At 45.2% G+C, this 26,497-nt stretch overlaps 1 protein-coding gene across 1 annotated transcript in view; it reads right to left on the bottom strand.

Annotated features, from left to right (window-relative positions):
* The window catches only part of LOC138288467 (C-type lectin galactose-binding isoform-like), a 112,376-nt gene extending 108,851 nt beyond the window's left edge, over positions 1-3,525 (bottom strand). Inside the window, exon 1 of the mRNA XM_069230022.1 lies at positions 3,433-3,525. The gene's annotated coding sequence lies outside the window, so the exon portion shown is untranslated. The remainder of the gene's footprint in view (positions 1-3,432) is intronic.
* Positions 3,526-26,497: the final 22,972 nt, after the last annotated feature.

The following is a 26,497-nucleotide window of genomic DNA, read 5'->3' as shown; positions in this document are numbered from 1 at the left end:
TTATAGCTGTTTTTCCTTATGATAGCTATTCCGGGTGGAAGTGTATGGTAATGATGTGTGTAAAACCAATGGTGAGTTGATTCAATAGTGATAAGCTTGGGGACACTAAAGCACAATACGCTGCAGGAGAGCCTGGTACGGCACTTATTTAAGTCATCCTCATCCATCATCATTCACTTCTCTTTTCTTAACCCTCATTCCTTCTCCATCATTTCTCAGTTGTCACTCTTCACCCCTCATTCCTTACTGCTTATCCCTCATTTCTCATCTGTTAGAAATGGGGTTTTTGGTTGGCAGTGAGGTTACCCTCTGTCCAAGCAAAAGCCCTCACTCTAGTCAGGGTAAGTCACACACAATCCAAGATTATCCTGTGCCCACCCTCTGGTAGCTTGGCACGAGCAGTCAGGCTTAACTTAGAAGGCAATGTGTAAAGTATTTGTGCAATAAATCATACAATACCACCATATAACACCACAAAAATACACCACACAGTGTTTAGAAAAATATATAATATTTATCAGGATAATTGTAGGTCAAAAAGAATAAAGTTGCAATGGGAAATTGTAGAGATATCACTGAAATGTGATATAAAGTGTCTTAAGTCTTTAGAATATAAACAAAGGGGTTGATTCTAACTTCGGCGGGTGGCCTCCCCACCAAAATATCGAAAGACCGCTGACGGTATTTTGGGATTTGCCCTGGGCTGGCGGGCGACCGCCAAAAGGCCGCCCGCCAGCCCAGGGCAAATCAACCTTCCCACTAGGACGCCGGCTCAGAATTGAGCCGGCGGAGTGGGAAGGTGCGACGGGTGCAGTTGCACCCGTCGCGTATTTCAGTGTCTGCTTTGCAGACACTGAAATACTTTGTGGGCCTGCAGTGCCCATGCCATTGGCATGGGCACTGCAGGGGCCCCCAGGGGCTCCGCGGCACCCCCTACCGCCATCCTGTTCATGGCGGGTTTCCCGCCATGAACAGGATGGCGGTAGGGGGTGTCTGAATCCCCACGGCGGCGGAGAGCGCTCCGCAGCCATGGAGGATTCAACAGGGCAGTGGTAAACCGGCGGTAGACCGCCGGTTTACCCTTTCTGACCGCGGCTGAACCGCCGCGGTCAGAATGCCCTTAGGAGCACCGCCAGCCTGTTGGCGGTGCTCCCGTGGTCGGTGACCCTGGCGGTCACCGACCGCCAGGGTCAGAATGACCCCCAAAGTCTCTTTCAAGCACAAGTACCTGGTTTAGAGTGGAAGAATCTCCTCAGAGGGCCACAAAGGAAGAGGTGCGTGGAAAAAGGGTGTGTGCGTCGATTTCTCCCCAGCACACACGGACTCGCGTTGTTATTTTCCACGCGGGGGAGTCGTGCGTCGTTTTCCGGCGCGCGGACAGTCTCTTTCTGTGGATCGCGGGGATTACCAGATGTCCCGGGTCTGTGCGTGGATTTTCCTGCTTGTTCTCCGGCTGCGTGTCGGTCTGCGGGGCTGCGCGTCGAAATTACGATCTCACAGCAGGCGTCGCGTTGATTTCTCCTCTAGAGGTCGGGCGGCGTTGTCCTCGCGAAGCCGTGCGTCGGATTTTCGGTCGTCCCAAGAGCGTCGCGTCGATCAGCGTCGGTGTGCGGCGTTTTTCACGCCGCGGAACAAGCTGTGCGTCGAAATTTTCGGCGCACGGAGCGTCCAAGTGAAAAAGAGAAGTCTTTTTGGTCCTGAGACTTCAGGGAACAGGAGGCAAGCTCTATCCAAGCCCTTGGAGAGCACTTTCACAGCCAGACAAGAGTTCAGCAAGGCAGCAGGGCAACAGCAAGGCAGCAGTCCTTTGTAGAAAGCAGACAGATGAGTCCTTTGAGCAGCCAGGCAGTTCTTCTTGGCAGGATGTAGTTTCTGGTTCAGGTTTCTTCTCCAGCAAGTGTCTGATGAGGTAGGGCAGAGGCCCTGTTTTATACCCAAATGTGCCTTTGAAGTGGGGGAGACTTCAAAGAGTGGCTAAGAAGTGCACCAGGTCCCCTTTCAGTTCAATCCTGTCTGTCAGGGTCCCAGTAGGGGGTGTGGCAGTCCTTTGTGTGAGAGCAGGCCCTCCACCCTCCCAGCCCAGGAAGACCCATTCAAAATGCAGATGTATGCAAGTGAGGCTGAGTACCCTGTGTTTGGGGTGTGTCTGAGTGAATGCACAAGGAGCTGTCAACCAAGCCCAGCCAGACGTGGATTGTAAGGCACAGAAAGATTTAAGTGCAAAGAAATGCTCACTTTCTAAAAGTGGCATTTCTAGAATAGTAATATTAAATCCGACTTCACCAGTCAGCAGGATTTTGTATTACCATTCTGGCCATACTAAATATGACCTTCCTGCTCCTTTCAGATCAGCAGCTGCCACTTCAACAGTGTATGAGGGCAGCCCCAATGTTAGCCTATGAAGGGAGCAGGCCTCACAGTAGTGTAAAAACGAATTTAGGAGTTTTACACTACCAGGACATATAACTACACAGGTACATGTCCTGCCTTTTACCTACACAGCACCCTGCTCTAGGGGTTACCCAGGGCACACATTAAGGGTGACTTATATGTAGAAAAAGGGGAGTTCTAGGCTTGGCAAGTACTTTTAAATGCCAAGTCGAGGTGGCAGTGAAACTGCACACACAGGCCTTGCAATGGCAAGCCTGAGACAAGGTTAAGGGGGCTACTTAAGTGGGTGGCACAACCAGTGCTGCAGGTCCACTAGTAGCATTTAATCTACAGGCCCTAGGCACATGTAGTGCACATTACTAGGGACTTATAAGTAGATTAAATAGTCCAATCAGGTACGATCCAGAGTTACCATGTTTAAAAAGGAAGAGAGCATATGCACTTTAGCACTGGTTAGCAGTGGTAAAGTGCGCAGTCTAAAAGCCAGCAAAACAGGGTCCAAAAAGTGGAGGGAGGCAGGCAAAAAGTTAGGGGTGACCACCCTAAGGCATGTCAGGTCTAACATCATCCCTGAGTCTTGTGCCTCATCCCTCACCCCTCATCCTTCAAAACTGATTCCTCAGTCATCACTCCTCACCCATCACTCTTCTTCCCTTTAGTTCACATCTGTTCCTTTACCAAACAAAACTTTTTGAAATAAAACTTTAAAGTCTTTTTTTGTTACAAACGGAGGCCATTCCCGAAACACTAAAGAACATTTGGTAAAGTTTGAGTAAATACATGAACATTTCAGAGTCAAGTTGTTTTCACTGATGCAGCTTTCGTACTGGAGCAGATTAGCAAGACCTGGACAAAAACTCACCCCAATATGCGGCTCAACAAGACTTACATGCTGTTTTGCAGCACTCTGAGTAAAAAACGAATGGGTTTTGTGAAAGGGCTGTTAGCACTGAGTCTGTTCAAAGACTCACATGCAGACACACGGCCACACTCCTGCAATGCAGGCACACAGCCACACTCCCAAGAACACAACATACTTACCTTACACACTTGGCTGTGCAGAGCTTACTGAGGAACTCAGAAGAGCTCAGCAGTCCTTGGTCGCAGAGCTTGTTTGATCTGCAACTCTCACTGCCCTCTTATATTTACAACCCTTAAGACCTGAAACTACTTCCTTCTTCATGAATTGCTCAATTAACTGCTCCTTCGCCAAAACATAAAGGAAATCATTGTTAGTTTTGTATAAACAATGACAGCCAGGTGATGTTCAGAGCTCATGACTTGGGAATGGAGGTTTAAGCGACTGCTGTTTGGCCCTTCCTGAAATACAAAATACCTTCTATTCTTCAGTACTTAAGCTATGACCGCATTATGACCCCTTCTCCTCCTGACTTCCTCTTCTGAAGACTGTAACCTTTTTCCATGCAGAAATAATTTTCAATTAAGATTGCCCTTAATCCCAAACTAACATTTCCTTGATGTGTCTCACAATAAAACTGATACACAGGCACTGGCGTATGTACAAAAAGAAGCCTTGCCATGCAGTGTGAGATTGGACGTGAGAGCCAAACAAAGGCAGAGAAGGGATTTCCCAGACAATCATGTCTTTTTGATGTGCGATTGGATGTGAAATTTCCTGGCATTTGACTACTTGTGCTCAGCACCACTACCAACAGCTTAAACAGGTCACCCTCTTGCCCAACCCCTGGCATATGCTTCAACTAAGATCCCTCCGGATCACTGTTTTAATTTCCTTATTTCACTCAAAACACTTGCCCTGCTGCAGTGTAGCACGGAGCCTTTACAAGTCAGAAAAATAGAACTCCTCGATAAGATCAAATAAGTTCCAGGAAGCCATATATCACTGTGAGGTGGAGTAGATTTACTGATGGAAGAGGACCCACGACCACACTAACACCAGCCAATTCAGGACGCAGCAGGCAACTGAAATCTGGTCCAGTGAGGTCACACAGTTCAAGATAAGAACACAAAGATGAGCAAAAAAGCATTTGTAACATCAAATTAATACTTGACTACAAAATGAATGATTCAAACGTGTTTATGTTTTATCCAAGCACATGTTTTTTCCTATAGTGGGTAACCCAGTAAATACCAAAATTCATGATTGCAACCTATTGCCCTTTTAAACCATGATAGCTATATTCGGATATGGATTATAGTATATGGATCATAGCATTAATAGCCATACTGCTGAATCGGGGTCATTGCATTCATACAGTCACAAAGAGATTTAGCGTTCATACTAACCACTATTTTGGGGCCTACCACCTCTCTTATTCCCCTTGTAAAGATGTTCCCATCCATCACTCCTAACTCTCAGCATTTCAGTCTGGTGTCACAAGGATGCCACAGAAACGTTACTGGAATTTAGTAGAGCTGTGACCAGCCTAACCGAGTGATAAAGGATTGTCTTGACTACTGATGACCCCCAGTACTTAACCTCAAAGCTAAGTATTGGACATGCATGGGGTCAACGAAAAATTGCTTGAAGCAGCAACACAAGAGAATTGCAATTTAGGCTTTCACCCAAGGGACTAAGAAGACATACCAGGAGGCACTAACAAGGATCTAGTTGTGTACATTATCAGAGGATCACGAGTTTAAATCGCAGCAAGTTACTACAATCATTACATTCTTACAAGTTAAATGGGTATTACAGAGTAGAGAAATAACTACTTTTTACTTCATTGTAAAACAGCAGATGCTAAATATCAAAATAAGCCTAATACCTGCATTAAATAATTATCTACCTATTTAAGGAAAGCACTTGAACCTAAATATTTACGAACCATGTGCAAACAAATTCAAGAGAATCCCCTAGAATATTTCCTAGATGGCCCTAAAGCAAATCTGCCTCGGAAAACAGAACACAACATCAACCAGAACAAAAAACTATTCCACAAACATAGCTGCGAAAAGACGATCTTTAAATACTTCGTGTATTTATACATATATCTTGTGGGCAATTTGAATGAAATAGATATGGAACATCATCATTTTCTTCCTTGTTACCTCGGGACTGAGATATCTGTTTAACAACTTTGGGCTCCCTCTGACATCAGGAGGAACAAGGATGTATAACGGAACAACGAATGCGTTTACAACGCATGCCTTTACAACGCGGTCTTTACAACGACTGCATGTTTACCATGCATGCCTTTACCACGCATGCCTTTACAACGAATTTAGTTGTAAAAGCATGTTTGGTAAAGTAACATGCATGGTAAAGTCTCCCTTGCCCTTCCCACTAAACCTGACATCATACTCTACCTGCCCAATCCCTTAAAACTGTCCCTTCCAACCCCTGCCCAGAGCCCCAACCCTCCAGCCTACCCTGCCCTAAAACTTGTCCCAACCTTTCATAAAAACGACCCCGACCCCCCCCCCCCACCCTGACCTAAACTCTAAAACCTACCCTGGCCTAAAAACTACCACACCTGTCCTAAAAACTACTGACCCCCACCCTAAACCGTAAAACCTACCCTGGCCTAAAAACTACCCTTCCCTGCTCTAAAAACGACTCCCACCTTCGCCCCGAAACCTACAACCTACCCTGCCCTGTTCTAAAAAGTACCCCGACCCCCTGCCCTAAACCCTAAAATCTTCCCTGTCTTAAAACCTACCCTGCCCTGTCCTAAAAACTACCGACCCCCTGCCCTAAACCCTAAAAGATAACCTGCCCTGTCCTAAAAACTACACCTCCCCTGCCCGAAACCCTAAAAGCTACCCGGTCCTAAAACCTACCCCGCCCTGTCCTAAAAACTACTCGACCCCCAGCCCTAAACCCTAAAACCTATACTGTCCTGACCTAAAAACTACCCCCACCCCACCCTAAAACCTACCCTGCCCTGTCCTAAAACTTAGCTGCACTGTCCTAAAAACTACCTGACCCCGCTCTAAACCCTAAAACCTGAACTGTCCTAAAACCTACCCCTTCCTGTCTTAAAAAGTACCCCATCCCCACCCCACCCTGAATCCTAAAACCTACCCCACCTTGTCCTAAAACCTACCCCTCCCTGTCCTAAAAACGACCCCGTCCTGAATCCTAAAACCTACCCCATCCTGTCCTAAAAACTACTCGACCCCCTCCTTCACCCTAAAACCTACCCTACTCCTGTCCTAAAACCTACCCCACCCTGTCCTAAAAACTACCCTGACTCCGCCTTCACCCTAAACCCTAAAACGTACCCTGCCCTGTCCTAAAACATACCCAGTTCTGTCCTAAAAACTACCCGACCCCTTCTTTAAACCCTACAACCTCCCTTGTCCTAAAACCTACCCCACCCTGTCCTAAAAACTACCCCATCCTACAGCCCGCCCTAAACCCCAAAAACTACCTTTCCCCCGTCCTAAAACCTACCCAGCTCTGTCCTAAAAACTACCTGACACCCACTCTAAACCCTAAAACCTACCCTGTCCTAAAACCTACCCCACCCTGTCCTAAAACCTACTCCTTTCTGTCCTAAAAAACTATCCAATCCCTGTTCTAAACCCTAAAACCTACCCCACCCTGTCCTAAAAATACCTGACCCCCGCCTTCACCCTAAATCCTAAAACCTACCCGGTCCTAAAACCTACCCTGCCCTGTCCTAAAAACTACCACATCCCACCACCCCACCCTTAAACCTAAAATCTACCCTGCCCTGTCCTAAAAACTACCCCGAACCCCCACCCTGTCCTAAAAACTACCACAACCCTCCCTCTCCAACCCAGGCCCCACTTACCTCTCTCCTCTGGTCGTTGCTCCTTCCTGCCACCCGACTGCTCAAACACATGCATAGTAAATGCATATGCGTGGTAACGGCAGCGTGGTCAATGCATATCATTCCATTGACCGCGTTATTAGTGGTGCTTCCCCCTTGCACCATGTTGCGAGGGTGTCTGTGTTGTAGGGGTGATTGTTTTTGTGCAGGTAAGGACACCTTATTGCACAAAAACAATCAATGGAGGTGTTTTCCTCCTTCTATGTGTGCTGCATGCATGATGGGATTTATCAAAACAGCAGCAGTTGCCCAAATGTTTTACTTACCAACATGTTCCTACTGGAAAACAGCAATCGAATATGGATGGCTTGGCATGCCTGTTTGTTAGAAATGGGATTTCTAGTTGGCTAGGGCATGCACCTAAGCCAGGCAGAACCCATTCAATCTAGTCTGGGAAAGGGAGTTACACGTCCAAGATAACCCCTGCTTACCCCCTTGGTAGCTTGGCACGAGCAGTCAGGCCTATGCCAGAGGCAATGTAAAGCGCTTGCACAGCACACACAACACACGTGATGCAATAAATCCACCACAAGGAAACACAACACCAAGTTATGTAAAAATAAACTGTATTGCAAAAAATTTTATTAGACCAAACATAACATGTCATTAATACCCTACTACCCAAGCAGTTGTCAGAATATTAAACAATAGTTATTCTGCCGAAACCAGCAGTAGTCATACAAAACACATAGGTTACTTATTGTTCTGCAACATAAGCAGTAGTCTGGAATCACATTACTAAAGAAATGCACTATCAGAAATTCCCATTCCAGGAACATTAGAAAACATATGGCAAGTCACCTAAAACATATCAGCATGTCATGCCCATAAAAGGAACATCAACACCAAGAGCAGGTTAGCCTAACAGTCCCCTCAAGCCCATAAAGGGAACATCCAGAAAGGGTATTTCTGCAAGAGTACCTGTTTTGGATTTGAAAGGCACCTCCAGTGCCACAGAGCAACTGGGGGCCCCCTTGCGCTCCGTTGTGCTCCAACGGGGGGACATTTCCTATATCGGGGCCCCTCCTGGGACCAGAGATCTCTTGGGTCCCCCTTGGGCCACTACAGGCCCTCCAAATAGGGGAGGGGGGGCAGAAAAAAAACACAGCCAAGAGGGAAAAAGAGAGATCTGGAGGCGCTTCCGCCCACCTGTGATCCCCACTGAGTAATAACGGCTCCGGTAGGGCAGGGTGCCTCCGATAAGGCTTCCTTCTCCACTCGATCTCTACTTTGAAATGGGACCCCTCCCCCATCATCCCCCTCAGTAAGAAGCGTGTTCGGGCTGCAGCGGTGAAGCGGGCAGAGGTTGGCTCTTGTTGGTGCCAGGGGGGTGCTCCTCGGAGCGTGCTTCACCCCGGGGGCATGTTAGGAGCTCGCTCGTTCCAAACCAAACTTCACTCGATGGTGCCCTGGGGGCACAGGACATGGTGCAATTTCACCACACTCAGGTTTAACAAATTCCTGGGTTGCAGCAGTGAGTCCTCCCTCAGGTCCCTCTGAACCACGCGATAAAGCGATCCCCAGGGGCTATAAAAATGAGTAAGGCACTTTCATAGCACTTGGAAGCTCACTGTGTCGAGCACTCTCCATGCGCTAGCTGTAATGCAAATGAAGCCCTCCTCCTGCACTATTCCAGTGCAGGGAAACAGGGATGAAGGAGAAACAGGGGTCACAGCACCCAGCCCCTGGAGTAAATGGAGGTACAGGCGGCAGGGCCCAGCAACAGGCCAGCACAAGTAAGAGGAAGTCATTAGCAAGTCCTCCTGGTGACCCAGCAGGTCACAGGTAAGCACAACAGCAGCAGTCCAAGGCGGTGCCTGGGAGGGTCCTTCCAGCAGCGTCCTGTGTCCAGTTCCAAGTAGGTTTCTTGTCTAAAAATGTGAGGAAAGATCACCTGTACTTATACTCAGTTTTGCAAAGCATTTCCAATGAAGAGGAGAGGAGGGTTTCAACCAGCTACAACTGGTTCTAGGGGTGTCCCCTCTCTCCTTGAGCACAGCTCCAAACATCAGTTGGGGGTAAACAACCCTTTTGTGTGAGGCCAGGGCACAGCCTTTACAGACGCGTGTGCCCCGCATCCCCCTTCTCTCAGCCCAGAGAGACCATTCAAAATGTAGATGCACCTCTGTGACAGCTCCACCCTCCCTGTGTCCAGGCTGTCTGAGAAGTATGCAACAAAAATAATGGGGATGAGGAGGATTAAAGGTCCAGTGTATACCCTCCAATACATGTGACTTATAAAGTGATACACTGTTCCTAAGAGATCAGAGTGAACTAAGGAAAGTACTCTAGGATCCTAATTAATAGGAGCAAGAGTCCTCACACACCCAAATGGGTGTCATGCTTCATCATCGGACAAGCTCCTCGTCAGACCGGCGCTGCAATGTCTGACGGGCACCACCCATAGGGGGGGCTCTTTGCCGGAGATCTTTTTCGATGATGCCTCACTGTCCCGCAAATGAGTAGGGAGGAAGAGGAGGGGAGAGTTCAAAAAAAGATGGAAAAATAGAAATAAAATTGGCTCAGGACCCTTGATAAATGCTGATTTTATTCTATTTGTGTAGGGTAAAGGCCAAGGTTAAAATAACAGAGAAAGTGAGGTAGAGGTAATGCTCAACCACTTTCAAACTACGTGTCTAATGGTAGGGTGAGGACACTGTGAGACCCTACCTCAAAATGGGGTCGACATGTTTCGCGTCCCGGTGGTCCAGGATGGATCCAGTAACGCTTCTTCAGGACCTAGTGTAAAAGAACTTCTCCAATTTTAAAGCTAAATTTAGCTGTTATATAGTGTTGCTAATAGTCAAAAAAAGTAATCGTCAGTCACTTACACAAGTCTATTGTGACCAAGTGTATAGTTCCTAATCGTCACCCTGAAAAAATATCAAATATCAAACATAAGTTATATCCCAAGAAATTTTCTCGAGGCAAATGAAGCAGAATGAACAACAAACTGTGTGGCACACGGTGGTAGTGTATGTGATCGCACAGCCATGCTTAAGTATACAAAAATTATGCTTACCCTCCCAGATTGAGTAGGGGCTTCATGGGATCACGCGGGCCAAAAGCCAGGTCAGCACAACATACTCTTTGTCATGTCAGAAATAGAAAATGAGGGAACAGTTATAAACATTGTAAGGTATGTCATGCCCTTCACCCAATGGAGAAAAGAAAAAACGAAAAAACACGAAAAAACAATAGATATTTATGAGTATCACAAGTCAAATCAGAAGAGAGTTCCCCCTGTAGAAAGACATCTTATTAATTTGGTGGTAATGAAAGGAACACTTATTAATGGTGGTTATACTTCAAGTGCATGGGTTTTCAGTGAAGTTGAAACAGTTACTAAATGTCCATAAGTGGTGTTCCTACCTAATCGTGGAACAGACAAATAGTAGATCCACTGTACAGTTAGACGGGTAGTCGTGCATGCCTATTTGCTGCCGGTTCGTTGAAAAACATAAGAAACGGAAGCCTGACAAAAAAACCTTTTTCTCATCAATACGGGCAAAGGGAGCCAACTGCCGCACACATGCCAGAATAACATTCAAACAGCGCGTAAAAGCGCACTTACTTGTTTTGGATCTGGTGGAGGGCGGCTCAACCTACCACACGGACGCGCTCCCGGATATTAGCTGGAAGCGCGAGCCCAGGGTTTAAGAATACGTCGTCCTGCGCGCGCGATCGAAGATCGCTGTCTGCGTTGCTAAGGGACGCTGGTGTGTCCCGGAAGCGACGTACAAAGAAATAGCCGACGGGCTCATAGAGAGTCCGGCTCTGATATGGCGGCCATCTTAAAGGGGACAGAATAGAAATTATCTATTTATCACAACAGATGGTCGAAGAACGGTTTCAACATATAACCAGGATGACTTCAATGCGCCTAATTGGTTCCTTTATATAAAAACCAACGGAAGGGGTAAAGACCTATTTCATCGTTTGAGGTCAATTTCTCGTGATGATTGGTGATTACATAATGCAGTAGAGACATTGTTATTTGAAAAAACTTTTAGAAACGGTTACAATGTGCCTCATTTGATACATTTACATTAGACATCGGGAGAAGTGATATGTTCTCAATTCATAGTCTATCACCAGTTATCGACTAGTGTTTCTTATACTGGTTAGTGATAACTAAATGTCAAAAAATAGACTAATTAATACAAAAGTACTTGCCTCATTGAAAAAGTCACTATGCATATCATGTGTTTCAAGAGGAGAGACTCATCCAAGGGATATCATCATTCAGTCCCCTCTGATGGGTCCCAAGTCTAAATACCCAGCGCTGCTCTAGTTTAAAGAGGGGCCTAGCCTCCTTGTGAGCACATGTCTGTAATACAACCCACCACATGTCATCAGGGCTGTGTTGTGTTTCAATATAATGCATGCTAAGTTTGGTAGTGGCTCGTCCGCAGCGGATGTTACTGCGGTGTTCATTAATTCTAAGTTTAACCGCTCTTGTGGTCATCCCAACATATTGTAAGTTACATGGGCAAGTTATTAAATATACACAATATTTAGTGTTGCAATTAGTGTGCTTAAGTAAACGCCAGTTGCCAATAGGTGCTAAATGCAATGAATCTAGTTGTTTCGTGAGTGAGCATACATTGCAGCTACCACAAGGGAAATGGCCAGTCACTGGTGGTAGTCCCCAGAGGGTCCCTTGCTTGTTGGGCAGGGACCGAGGTTTGGGTCGAGTGTGGACCAGTATATCTTTAAGATTTGTAGTCCTTTTAAAGGCAAATACAGGTTTCGAGACATTCACACCACCACTGCAAAGGATATCCCATCTGTGGTTGATGATTTTCTTGATGGTATTAGACAATGGTGTGAAAGTGCTGACACAGGTCAGTTTATTTTCTGAATGTCGAGGTGCCGGATGCAATAGTGAGTCTCTGTCACTATATTTGGCTCGCTTGTAAGCTGTATGTACCACTCTGGTGGGGTAGTGACGGTCGCTTAGTTTATGTCTTAATTCAGTAGCTTGTATATCAAACGAGCTGGTACTACTGCAATTGCGACGTAGCCGTAAAAATTGGCCAAAGGGTAAATTGTCTATAAGTGCTTTAGGATGAAAACTATCATACAATAATAAACTGTTGCGATCTGTCATCTTTTTATATGTATGGGTCTCCAATTTCCCTCCTACGATACTGATCATCAGATCTAAAAACGGGATCGTGGTTGTTGAAACTGATGATGTGAAATGTAGAAAGGGGTTCAAATTATTGACCCAAGTTGTAAAGGCTGTTACCTCCTCGGTAGGGCCCTGCCAGATGACCAGGATGTCGTCAATGTAACGACGCCATAATTTAATATTGTCAAAAAAAGGGTTCGACTCAGGCAGTCTGAATTGTTTCTCAAAATCATACATGTAGAGACACGCTAAACTGGGAGCAAAGGTACTACCCATTGAGGTACCTCGAATCTGGTGGAATAACAGGTCTTCAAACTGAAAGAAATTTTCTGTCATAGCCAAATTGGCACAGTGCATAATAAAGTGCACGGGGGTAGCCGAATCAAGTGAGGCTGTGAGCAGGGCCGCCTCTACTACTCCCAGGGTGGCTTGTTGAGGGATATTAGTGTATAGAGATTCGACATCCAAGGTAATTAAAGCTTGGACGTCACATGTAGTATTGATGGACTCTATAAGGTTTAAGACATCTCTCGTGTCTTTCAAATATGTGGTTGATTGCTGCACAAGAGGTTGTAAAAAATGATCACAGAATGCAGATAGGGGTTCCAGGATAGAGCCAATTCCTGACACTATCGGGCGACCTGGTGGAGGTATCTTCCCTTTGTGAATCTTAGGGAGGCAGTAAAAGTAAGGTATTCTAGGATTTGTAGTGTCTAGAAATTCTGCTTCTTTCTGTGAAATCCATGCATTATGAGAAGCCTCACTAATCATTCCTCGAATCTCAGTTTGGATTCTGGTTGTCGGATCACTCGTAATTTGTGCATAGTAGGTAGAGTCACTAAGAAGACGAAGGCATTCTTGTCTGTAGTCTGTTGAGTTCAATATGACTATAGCACCACCTTTGTCTGCTGGTTTGATGATGATGCTGTCGTCGGTTGCCAACCTTCTGAGAGCCTCATTCTCATTTCTAGGTATATTATTGAAGCTCTGTTTGGGTCGTAATTTATTTAAATCAGTGTTTACGGCCTTCTCAAATGCCAGGATCTCACATGGCATGGCAGATGAAGGTGGCATAAATTTCGATGGTTTCTTAAGGCCTGAATCAACAGGTGTGTTGTCTGTGATTTTATCTTGGAAAAAGGCCTGTAATCGAATCTTCCTAAAAAATTGTGCAAGCTCACATTGAAGGCGAAAGAAGTCCTCCTTCGGGGTAGGTACAAACCCCAAACCCCTATAAAGGACCGAGGTTTCTTCAGGGGAGAGAGGTCTCGCAGACAAGTTTACAACTAAGTCTTTGGTTGTTGGACTCTGCCCTGGCTCCGTGTGACCATCTGAGGTTCCTCCTGTGCCCAGTGAACTCTTCTGCCTCTTCCTCGCCTTCCTCCTCTTCCCCTGCCCCTGCCGTTGCCTAAAAAAGGCATGTACGGTAGCATATGGCGGGGTTGGTAAAAGGGGAAGGGTTGTTGCCACCCCAACGGTTGTCCAGGGTGGTATTGAGGAAAATTGAAAAACGGTCTATCTTCATCAGTACTCCACCCGTCTGATGAGGAGCTGTGGCTATATTTACGGGGTCTCCTAGGTGCTGTGGAAGACTCGTCCGATGAAACGGACGCCGCGCATTTTCCTACAAGACTTGGTCTTTAGGAAAGATTGGGCACAAATTGCCTGGAAATGCACTCGCGATTGGTTGGTACTTATCATCAACACCTCCAGGCGATTAGCAGAATCCATGGCCGTACAGATTTCCTTTATGGAAAACACACTGAAAACCACGGTGTCTATTTCAGCATTCAAAAGCCGACTAGCTGAAATTAATTCGGACTTGAATGAGTCAAAAGAATTTTTGACTCAACAGAAAATCACTAAATTACAGAAGGACATCAGCAAATTTAGTAGAGAAAAAGTCTATCCCTACATCAAGGAAGACTACTCTGCTGACACTCAATCCGTTTCATCGGACGAGTCTTCCACAGCACCTAGGAGACCCCGTAAATATAGCCACAGCTCCTCATCAGACGGGTGGAGTACTGATGAAGATAGACCACAACCGTTTTTCAATTTTCCTCAATACCACCCTGGACAACCGTTGGGGTGGCAACAACCCTTCCCCTTTTACCAACCCCGCCATATGCTACCGTACATGCCTTTTTTAGGCAACGGCAGGAGCAGGGGAAGAGGCAGAAGGCGAGGAAGAGGCAGAAGAGTTCACTGGGCACAGGAGGAACCTCAGATGGTCACACGGAGCCAGGGCAGAGTCCAACAACCAAAGACTTAGTTGTAAACTTGTCTGCGAGACCTCTCTCCCCTGAAGAAACCTCGGTCCTTAATAGGGGTTTGGGGTTTGTACCTACCCCGAGGGAGGACTTCTTTCGCCTTCAATGTGAGCTTGCACAATTTTTTAGGAAGATTCGATTACAGGCCTTTTTCCAAGATAAAATCACAGACAACACACCTGTTGATTCAGGCCTTAAGAAACCATCGAAATTTATGCCACCTTCATCTGCCATGCCATGTGAGATCCTGGCATTTGAGAAGGCCGTAAACACTGATTTAAATAAATTACGACCCAAACAGAGCTTCAATAATATACCTAGAAATGAGAATGAGGCTCTCAGAAGGTTGGCAACCGACGACAGCATCATCATCAAACCAGCAGACAAAGGTGGTGCTATAGTCATATTGAACTCAACAGACTACAGACAAGAATGCCTTCGTCTTCTTAGTGACTCTACCTACTAAGCACAAATTACGAGTGATCCGACAACCAGAATCCAAACTGAGATTCAAGGAATGATTAGTGAGGCTTCTCATAATGCATGGATTTCACAGAAAGAAGCAGAATTTCTAGACACTACAAATCCTAGAATACCTTACTTTTACTGCCTCCCTAAGATTCACAAAGGGAAGATACCTCCACCAGGTCGCCCGATAGTGTCAGGAATTGGCTCTATCCTGGAACCCCTATCTGCATTCTGTGATCATTTTTTACAACCTCTTGTGCAGCAATCAACCACATATTTGAAAGACACAAGAGATGTCTTAAACTTTATAGAGTCCATCAATACTACATGTGACGTCCAAGCTTTAATTACCTTGGATGTCGAATCTCTATACACTAATATCCCTCAACAAGCCACCCTGGGAGTAGTAGAGGCGGCCCTGCTCACAGCCTCACTTGATTCGGCTACCCCCGTGCACTTTATTATGCACTGTGCCAATTTGGCTATGACAGAAAATTTCTTTCAGTTTGAAGACCTGTTATTCCACCAGATTCGAGGTACCTCAATGGGTAGTACCTTTGCTCCCAGTTTAGCGTGTCTCTACATGTATGATTTTGAGAAACAATTCATACTGCCTGAGTCGAACCCTTTTTTTGACAATATTAAATTATGGCGTCGTTACATTGACGACATCCTGGTCATCTGGCAGGGCCCTACCGAGGAGGTAACAGCCTTTACAACTTGGGTCAATAATTTGAACCCCTTTCTACATTTCACATCATCAGTTTCAACAACCACGATCCCGTTTTTAGATCTGATGATCAGTATCGTTGGAGGGAAATTGGAGACCCATACATATAAAAAGATGACAGATCGCAACAGTTTATTATTGTATGATAGTTTTCATCCTAAAGCACTTAGAGACAATTTACCCTTTGGCCAATTTTTACGGCTACGTCGCAATTGCAGTAGTACCAGCTCGTTTGATATACAAGCTACTGAATTAAGACATAAACTAAGCGACCGTCACTACCCCACCAGAGTGGTACATACAGCTTACAAGCGAGCCAAATATAGTGACAGAGACTCACTATTGCATCCGGCACCTCGACATTCAGAAAATAAACTGACCTGTGTCAGCACTTTCACACCATTGTCTAATACCATCAAGAAAATCATCAACCACAGATGGGATATCCTTTGCAGTGGTGGTGTGAATGTCTCGAAACCTGTATTTGCCTTTAAAAGGACTACAAATCTTAAAGATATACTGGTCCACACTCGACCCAAACCTCGGTCCCTGCCCAACAAGCAAGGGACCCTCTGGGGACTACCACCAGTGACTGGCCATTTCCCTTGTGGTAGCTGCAATGTATGCTCACTCACGAAACAACTAGATTCATTGCATTTAGCACCTATTGGCAACTGGCGTTTACTTAAGCACACTAATTGCAACACTAAATATTGTGTATATTTAATAACTTGCCCATGTAACTTACAATATGTTGGGATGACCACAAGAGCGGTTAAACTTAGAATTAATGAACACCGCAGTAACATCCGCTGCGGACGAGCCACTACCAAACTTAGCATGCATTATATTGAAACACAACACAGCCCTGATGACATGTGGTGGGTTGTATTACAGACATGTGCTCACAAGGAGGCTAGGCCCCTCTTTGAACTAGAGCAGCGCTGGGTATTTAGACTTGGGACCCATCAGAGGGGACTGAATGATGATATCCCTTGGATGAGTCTCTCCTCTTGAAACACATGATATGCATAGTGACTTTTTCAATGAGGCAAGTACTTTTGTATTAATTAGTCTATTTTTTGACATTTAGTTATCACTAACCAGTATAAGAAACACTAGTCGATAACTGGTGATAGACTATGAATTGAGAACATATCCCTTCTCCCGATGTCTAATGTAAATGTATCAAATGAGGCACATTGTAACCGTTTCTAAAAGTTTTTTCAAATAACAATGTCTCTACTGCATTATGTAATCACCAATCATCACGAGAAATTGACCTCAAACGATGAAATAGGTCTTTACCCCTTCCTTTGGTTTTTATATAAAGGAACCAATTAGGCGCATTGAAGTCATCCTGGTTATATGTTGAAACCGTTCTTCGACCATCTGTTGTGACAAATAGATAATTTCTATTCTGTCCCCTTTAAGATGGCCGCCATATCAGAGCCGGACTCTCTATGAGCCCGTCGGCTATTTCTTTGTACGTCGCTTCCGGGACACACCAGCGTCCCTTAGCAACGCAGACAGCGATCTTCGATCGCTCGCGCAGGACGACGTATTCTTAAACCCTGGGCTCGCGCTTCCAGCTAATATCCGGGAGCGCGTCCGTGGGGTAGGTTGAGCCGCCCTCCACCAGATCCAAAACAAGTAAGTGCGCTTTTACACGCTGTTTGAATGTTATTCTGGCATGTGTGCGGCAGTTGGCTCCCTTTGCCCGTATTGATGAGAAAAAGGTTTTTTTGTCAGGCTTCCGTTTCTTATGTTTTTCAACGAACCGGCAGCAAATAGGCATGCACAACTACCAGTCTAACTGTACAGTGGATCTACTATTTGTCTGTTCCACGATTAGGTAGGAACACCACTTATGGACATTTAGTAACTGTTTCAACTTCACTGAAAACCCATGCACGTGAAGTATAACCACCATTAATAAGTGTTCCTTTCATTACCACCAAATGAATAAGATGTCTTTCTACAGAGGGAACTCTCTTCTGATTTGACTTGTGATACTCATAAATATCTATTGTTTTTTCGTGTTTTTTCGTTTTTTCTTTTCTCCATTGGGTGAAGGGCATGACATACCTTACAATGTTTATAACTGTTCCCTCATTTTCTATTTCTGACATGACAAAGAGTATGTTGTGCTGACCTGGCTTTTGGCCCGCGTGATCCCATGAAGCCCCTACTCAATCTGGGAGGGTAAGCATAATTTTTGTATACTTAAGCATGGCTGTGCGATCACATACACTACCACCGTGTGCCACACAGTTTGTTGTTCATTCTGCTTCATTTGCCTCGAGAAAATTTCTTGGGATATAACTTATGTTTGATATTTGATATTTTTTCAGGGTGACGATTAGGAACTATACACTTGGTCACAATAGACTTGTGTAAGTGACTGACGATTACTTTTTTTTACTATTAGCAACACTATATAACAGCTAAATTTAGCTTTAAAATTGGAGAAGTTCTTTTACACTAGGTCCTGAAGAAGCGTCACTGGATCCATCCTGGACCACCGGGACTTGAAACATGTTGACCCCATTTTGAGGTAGGGTCTCACAGTGTCCTCACCCTACCATTAGACACGTAGTTTGAAAGTGGTTGAGCATTATCTCTACCTCACTTTCTCTGTTATTTTAACCTTGGCCTTTACCCTACACAAATAGAATAAAATCAGCATTTATCAAGGGTCCTGAGCCAATTTTATTTCTATTTTTCCATCTTTTTTTTAACTCTCCCCTCCTCTTCCTCCCTACTCATTTGCGGGACAGTGAGGCATCATCGAAAAAGATCTCCGGCAAAGAGCCCCCCCTATGGGTGGTGCCCGTCAGACATTGCAGCGCCGGTCTGACGAGGAGCTTGTCCGATGATGAAGCATGACACCCATTTGGGTGTGTGAGGACTCTTGCTCCTATTAATTAGGATCCTAGAGTACTTTCCTTAGTTCACCCTGATCTCTTAGGAACAGTGTATCACTTTATAATGTCTGAGAAGTATGCACAAAGCCCCAACTGTCACTCTGCCCAGATGTGGATTGGAGTCAAGCTGCAAAACACCAGTCATAAGCACAGAGAAATGCTCACTTTCTAGAAGTGGCATTTCTGTAATAGTAATAAAAAAGCCACTTACACCAGTAAGCATAATTTCTCACTACCATTAAAACCACACCAAACACGACTACACTATCCCTCATAAATCAGACAATACCCCCTAGACATAAGGCAGGGAATGCAATCCTATGTGAAGGGATCACTCACAGCAGTGAGAAACCAAATAGGCTGTTTGTCACTACCAGGACAGGCCACGCTATTTCCTGCCTTCTACTCTTATAGCACCCTGCCCATAGGGCTAGGTAGGACTTACCTTAGGGATGACGTGCATGTAGTGAAAGGTGGAGTTCTGGGCCTGGCAAGTAGATTTAGATGCCAGGTCCCTGTGACAGCAAACTGCGCACTCAGGTCCTGCACTAGCAGGCTTGAGACACGGTTTGAAAGGCTACTTCAGCACTGCAGGCCCACTTATAGCATTTAATTTACAGGCCCTGGGCATAGAGATACCACTGTACAAGGGACTTAAAGGTAAACTAAATGTGGCAATCAGGTATAAGCCAATCATACCAAGTTTACAAGGGAGAGCACATGCACTTTAGCACTGATTAGCAGTGGTAAAGTGCCCAGAGTCATAACGTCAGCCAAAAAGGGTCAGAAAAATTAGGAGGAGAAAGCAAAAAGTTTGGGGAATGACCCTGTAGAAAGGGCCAGGTCCAACACTGTTGATGGTCTTTGGCCCTCATTACTAGTGGCCCATTGTTATGTGCTATAGTCTTCACACACAATAAAGAACAATAGTGGGGTATGCATAATTGATTGTGTGTGATGATTATTGCCTATTCTGAGGTTTACCCTGAAATGAGGCATAACATGGTGCTTACCATAACAGAATCTGCATGTCCCGGTATTCACTGCCCCAATAAATGTTGGCAAGTTTGACCTGTTAGGGTTTATCTTGGAATGCATTTTTCCACACTCGGTACCTCATTCTCATGACTGTAACATGTGTGGTAACAGGAGTTAATGTACACATTATAATTTATCACACCATTTATAATAAGGGCCATAGTTCCCTTTTGTAAAGTGTCAACATTCTCTCCTTAAGGGGACAATTTAAGAGATTACAAGTTGTTCTGATAGCACTATGAACATCCGTCAATCTTGGTTAATTTCACACATCGCCATACTATGTTCAATAGAACTGAGAGGGGCCGCCCTCAAGCCTCTACCTTACCAGACTCTTTACACCAGTGGTCTTCAAACTTTTTAATGCTGCTCCCCCTCAGTCGGAAAAAGAAATCATGTAAGTATACACTTATTTAGCCAGTTGTTACTGTTTTCAAAATACAGTAAGATACATGATGCCATACATACTTTTCTGGTCAAGCAGACATTACAAATATAGAAAAATATCCACAGTGTGATTATCAGAAGAGGGGATGTGGGTTTTAGAGAGTATTTGGGGTCCCTTCCCTTTTGACATGTACTCCCAGCTTCCATATAAAAGACAATACAGGTTAATGATTTTCATTAATTTAAAACAAAGCCCTATTATTGGCATAATGCATGAGCCTGGCACCCCCTCGAGATCACTTGAGATCCCCCCTAGGGGCGCACGCCCCCCAGTTTGAAGACCCCTGCCTTATAATTTAAAGTGTGCCGACTACAGAAAGCTTTAAGTGCATCCCACACCGAATTAATGGAGTCTGAGCCAGCATTTAATTCTAGATAATCCCTAATATGACTATTCATAAAGTGGATGTACTCGGTGTCGAGAAGAAGACTCAGAAAAAAGTTCTAAGTTCAAGGCCTATAGGCTTAGGAGGATCGCTTAGCTCGAATAAACAATGATAATGAATTTTGATACAATATCAATCTGGGATTCACCTGAATATTTAGATGCGGTAAAAGAGAATGGCTGGCAAGAAAATATCAATCCATGAGAATGAATTATGGGGAGCAGAGTAGAAGGTAAATCCAAACTCCTTGGGATAACAGTTTTGTCAAACATTGACAAGCGCATAGGAGGCCATTAGTTATTTCAAGGAATCCCTAAGATGCACCTCCTATTTGCAGCAGAACCCAACGTCCCAAGACACGAAGAGTCAATGTCAGGATGAAGAGAGACATTTAATTCACCACACAGTATCAGAGGCTCAGGCCATTGGTGCATATCAGTCAACAAGCAATCAAAGAGTATAGGGTCCTCCCCATGAAAACCATAGACTATGCATACAGTAAATTGAACCTACTCCCTGGTGATAACCGCAATGTGCTATTGACCACTGGAGTCCAATTTATGCCCCGTAACAACCCAATTCTTATCCTGCACCAAGAGAGCAATTCTTCTCTGAGAGGAAGTAAAACACATGGAAGCAGCACACATAGAAAGAGATAAAAATGAGGAGAAATAAAGGTATTTCCTCTTGTTACTCCTCTCCATGGGAAGGGTAGCATTTTGACACACTCCCGGGCCTACCACCCATGGTGAATCTGGGAATGTGCCAAAACACATGGGTGGATGCATGGCAGCACCCACGGGACACCTCCCTGGGGCAGAGGACTGCAAGACAGCGACTTACACTGCCTTGTGTTAGTCCAGATTTAGCAAGCTCCACAGGGAAACACAAGGTGGCCTTGCGTTGCTTGACAAATCTGACTTTAGTGTGGCTTAAGTCTTGTGTTAACTTGCAAGGGCAACGCAACAGTTTGATAAATCTGGCCCAAGCTTTGGTTACTATGCTACCATAAATAATAATATTACGTGCTGTTTAGGGTTTAGCTGACTGGACCTATAGAGCTGATTGGTAGATTGGGATTTTAATGTTAGGAATATAAAAACTAGTCCCTGAAGCCTGAGATCACACTGAGAAATATGTATTTGACGCAACACGTAATTGATGCTCTGAGTGAAAGTAGTGTTCATATCAAGGAAACTGGACTTCATTTTAGAAATCATGACTCTGCTTGATTCTTTTACAAAAAAATTAAATGTACTTCTTTAATCTTAAAAGAATTATTTGATTTTTAGAATTCTATAATACTCTGGACACTACGTTTTTCTATAAGTTTCATCTCCCTCTTATATTACATGCTTACTCAATAGTTAGTACGGGTTCACAGAAATCCTTGACTGCTCTTCTTCACTTGCTCTAAATGTCAAATCCTTTGGTTTCACTCTGGTTAAGAGGCTGAACGTTACTGACCATATTAACCTTGATATGAAAATCCAAACCACCACCCTAATTTTATCAGTGAGATCTAACCCTTCCTTCCTGAGCAAGGCATCATGATGTCATTTAAGTGTTGACGCTCTGTAGAATTGATTGTGGAAGTACTACTCTACTCGGCATACCCAATACTCACTCAGTCCCCATGGAAGACTCACTGAATGCCGGTGGCTGTCTGGCCAAAGCGGCTGGTTGGTGATACCATGTCACCACTGTCATATCAGCCCCTATAAGGTTGGTGTTAGACCTGACAGCCTTAGGGTGGCCACCCCTAACTTTTTGTCTGCCTCCTCCACTTTTTGGACACTATTGTTACTGGTTTTAGGACTCTGGGCACTTTACCACTGCTAACCAGTGCTAAAGTGCATATGCTCTCTCCCTTAAAACATGGCGAAATTGGTTTACACCCAATTGGCTTATTTAATCTACTTGTAAGCCCCCAGTAAAGTGCACTACATATGCCCAGGGCCTGTAGATTAAATGCTACTTGTGGGCCTGCAGCACTGATTGTGCCACCCACCTAAGTAGCCCATTAACCATGTCTCAGGCCTGCCATTGCAAGGCCTGTGTGTGTGGTTTCACTGCCACTTCGACTTGGCATTTAAAAGTACTTGCCAAGCCTTAAACTTGCCTTTTTCAACATATAAGTCACCCATAAGGTAGGCCCTTGGTAACCCATAGGGTAGGGTGCTATGTAGGTAAAAGGCAGGACATGTACCTTTGTAGTTTAAATGTCCTGGTAGTGTAAAACTCCTAAATGTATTTTACACTGCTGTGAGGCCTGCTCCTCACATAGGCTAACATTAGGGCTACCCTCATATATTGTTTGAGTGGTAGATTCTGATCTGAAAGGAGTAACATGGTCATATTTAGTATGGCCAGAATGGTAATACAAAATCCTGCTGACTGGTGAAGTTGGATTTAATATTACTATTTAAGAAATGCCACTTTTAGAAAGTGAGCATTTCACTGCACTTAAATCCTTCAGTGCCTTACAATCCACGACTGGCTAGGTTCAGTTGACAGCTCCCTTGTGCATTCCACTCAGACAAACCCCAACCACAGGATACTCATTCACACCTGCACACATCTGCATATTAAATGGGTCTTCCTGGGCTGAGAGGGTGGAGGGCCTGACACATACATGTCAAAGGACAGTAGCCTTCCCTCACACAATGGACTGCCACATTCCCTACTGGGACCCTCGCAGACAGGATGGAACTAAAAGGGGACCTTTTGCACTTTTAAGCCACTCTTTGAAGTCTTCCCCACTTCAAAGGCACATTTGGGTATTTAAACAGGGCCTCTGACCCTACCAACCACACTTATTGACAAGAAACTCTGCACCAGAACCTGCAACCTACCAATAGGACCTGCATGGCTGCCAAAAGCACTCACCTGACTGCTTTTCTGCAAAGGACTGCTGCCCTGCTGTTGCCCTGCTGCCCTGCTGCCTCTGGCTCTGCTGAGAAGTACTCTCCAAAAGATTAGATAGAGCTTGCCTCCTGTTCCTTGAAGTCTCAGGGCCAAAAAGACTTAGGGGGTCATTCTAACTCTGGCGGTCGGCGACCGCCAGGGCTAAAATGACGGAAGCACTGCCAACAGGCTGGCGGTGCATCCGTGGGCATTCTGACCGCGGCTGTACAGCCGCGGTCAGAAACGGGAAACCGGCGGTGTCCAGGCGGTTTCCCGCTGCCCCAGGGAATCCTGGGGATTCCGACCCCCTTTCCGCCATCCTGTTCCTGGCGGTTAAAACCGCCAGGAACAGGATGGCGGTAACGGGTGTCGTGGGGCCCCTGGGGGGCCCTGCAGTGCCCATGCAATTGGCATGGGCACTGCAGGGGCCCCTTAACAGGGCCCCACTAAGATTTTCAGTGTCTGCAAAGCAGACACTGAAAATCGCAACGGGTGCATCTGCACCCGTCGCACCCCTTCCACTCCGCCGGCTCCATTCGGAGCCGGCATCCTCATGAAATGGGGTTTCCCGCTGGGCGGGCGGGCGGGCGGCCTTCTGGCGGTCGCCCGCCAGCCCAGCGGGAAACTCAGAATGACCGCTGCGGTCTTTTGAACGCAGTACGGTCTTCTGGCGGTTCCCGCTTGGCGGGCGGCTCCCGCCGCCCGCCAAACTTGGAATCAGGCCCTTAATCCTGCAAAGAACTCCTTGTGTGGTGAAAATGCGATGCACAGCCTGCCAGAACAACGAAGCACAGTCGACATCGCAGTGAGAAAATCACCACATGCTGAACCAGAACTCCCCGAAAGGAGATCGACACCGCACCAGTGTTGCAACCGGACCTTCGATGCACAGCCCACTGGTTTGACAGATAGCCAAGCCAGAACGACACAGCCTGACTTCCTGCAAGAAGAATCGACGCAGCGAGTGCAACAGAAAGTTCCCGGCATCGTCCCCCGGATCAACACAGCTCCTGTGACTTTGTCCAGCATGCCCAGGATTTCTTTGCATCGTCCACGGCACGTCCAAATACCTCGCAACCCGAAGAGGATCTGAGTCTTCGCGTTGGAAATCAACACAAGGCCCTGTCTGTTAAAAAAAATATAAACGCATAATCTGTGTGCTGCCGGACAAACCAACGCACACCTCCCCGTTTTTCACACTTCTCCTCCTCTGCGGCCCTTTGTGGAGAATTTAGATGCAAACCAGGTACTTTGTGCTTGCAAGAAATACTTGTTCCTTTTTAAAGACTAATCACTCTCTTTATAATTTTCAAAAGTGATATTTAAATGTGTACTTTAATCAGATAAATATTCGATATTTTTCTAAACACTGTGTGGTGTTTTACTGTGTTACTGCATGATTTATTGCACAAATACTTTACACAATGCCTTCTAAGTTAAGCCTGACTGCTCAGTGCCAACCTACTAGAGGGTGGGCACAGGATAATTAGGATGGTGTGTAACTTACCCTGACTAGAGTGAGGGTCCCTGCTTGGACAGTGGGTATCCTGACTGCCAACCAAAGACCCCATTTCTAACAGTTGGGCTGTTGGAAAAAGTGTTACATCGACAGAGCCAGTAGAGGATTTGTTGATGAAATACAAGAGTTCTGCCCCTCTCTTAATGAGGTGGGCAGACTTAGGGTTTGACGAGCAGGGTTCTCCATCGCATTTGTGACATGGGTGTTTTTCTAAATACTATTTTTCCTTAAAATAGCTGTTTTAGCTTATAACAGCTAATCCTGTCGGAAGTGTATTGTAATGATGTGTGTAAAACTAATGCTGAGTTGATTCAATAGTGATAAGCTGGGGACAGTGATGCACAATATGCTGTAGTAGAATCTGGTACTTCAGTTATTTTAAGTCATCCTCATCCATAATCATTCATTCCTCTTTTCTCAACCATCATTCCTTCTCCATCATTTCTCAGTTGTCACTCCTCACACCTCATTCCTTACTGCTTATCCGTCATTTCTCATCCCTGAGTCTTGTGCCTCATCCCTCACTCTTCATCCCTCAAAACTGATTCCTCACTCCTCACCCGTCATTCTTCGTCCCTTTAGTTCACATCTTTTCCATTACCAAGCAATCCGTTTTGCAATGAAACATTACATCCGTTTTTATTTTACAAACAAAGGCTATTCCTGAATCACTAATGAACATTTGCTAAGGTTTGAGTAAATACATGAAAATTTCAGCTACAAATTCATTTCACTGAAGAAACTTTCGTACTGGAGCAGATTAGCAAGACCTGGACTGTGAGAAGGTAGCCTCTTTCTAGCATTGTTACCCCCACTTTTGGCCTGTTTGTGAGTATATGTCAGGGTGTTTTTACTGTCTCGCTGGGATCCTGCTAGTCAGGACCCCAGTGCTCATAGTGAAAACCCTATTTGTCAGTGTGTTTTATATGTCTCACTGGGACCCTGCTAACAAGGATCCCAGTGCTCATAGTTTGTGGCCTGTATGTGTATACCTGTGTAGTGCCTAACTGTGTCACTGAGGCTCTGCTAATCAGAACCTCAGTGTTTATGCTCTCTCTGCCTTTAAAATTGTCACTGTAGGCTAGTGACCATTTTCACCAATTCTATTTGGCACACTGGAACACCCTTATAATTCCATAGTATATGGTACCTAGGTACCCAGGGTATTGGGGTTCCAGGAGATCTCTATGGGCTGCAGCTTTTATTTTGCCACCCAGAGGGAGCTCAGACAAATCTTACACAGGTCTGCCACAGCCTGAGTGAAATAACGCACATGTTATTTTACAGACATTTTATACTGCACTTAAGTAACTTATAAGTCACCTATATGTCTAACCCTCACTTAGTGAAGGTTAGGTGCAAAGTGTGAGGGCACCCTGGCACTAGCCAATGTGCCCCCACATAGTTCAGGGCAATTTCCCTGGACTTTGTGAGTGCGGGGACACCATTAAATGCGTGCATTACATATAGGTCAATACCTATATGTAGCT

This window comes from Pleurodeles waltl, chromosome 4_1, assembly GCF_031143425.1.
Source record: "Pleurodeles waltl isolate 20211129_DDA chromosome 4_1, aPleWal1.hap1.20221129, whole genome shotgun sequence".
Classification (NCBI taxonomy): Eukaryota; Metazoa; Chordata; class Amphibia; order Caudata; family Salamandridae; genus Pleurodeles; species Pleurodeles waltl.
The sequence above is the reverse complement of the archived record's forward strand: the minus strand, read 5'-3'. Positions and strand labels throughout refer to the sequence as shown.